We start from the raw sequence: 287 nt of genomic DNA, 5'->3' as shown, positions 1-287 counted from the left end.
CGGAAAGGTTGGTTGTTTTGTTTGTAAATAAAAATGCAAATAAAAAAGATTAAACTTATGAATTAAAGACATTGAGGGGCAGAGTATTTCGAAGAACAATGACTAGCAAATAAATGCAAAAAGGATTAAGGTATGAAGAACCGTTCTTAAATATGAACACAATTCCAGATTAATTCTCTCTCAAGACATTAATCACAACTATTCAATTACAAAACTCCCATTGGTAATTTCCTAGTCAATTTCGCATTATCGAATAGGTTCATTTCGTTCAGAATTCATTCTAACAT

This window comes from Capsella rubella, unplaced genomic scaffold, assembly GCF_000375325.1.
Source record: "Capsella rubella cultivar Monte Gargano unplaced genomic scaffold, Caprub1_0 scaffold_46, whole genome shotgun sequence".
Classification (NCBI taxonomy): Eukaryota; Viridiplantae; Streptophyta; class Magnoliopsida; order Brassicales; family Brassicaceae; genus Capsella; species Capsella rubella.
This window is presented reverse-complemented; position numbering follows the sequence as displayed.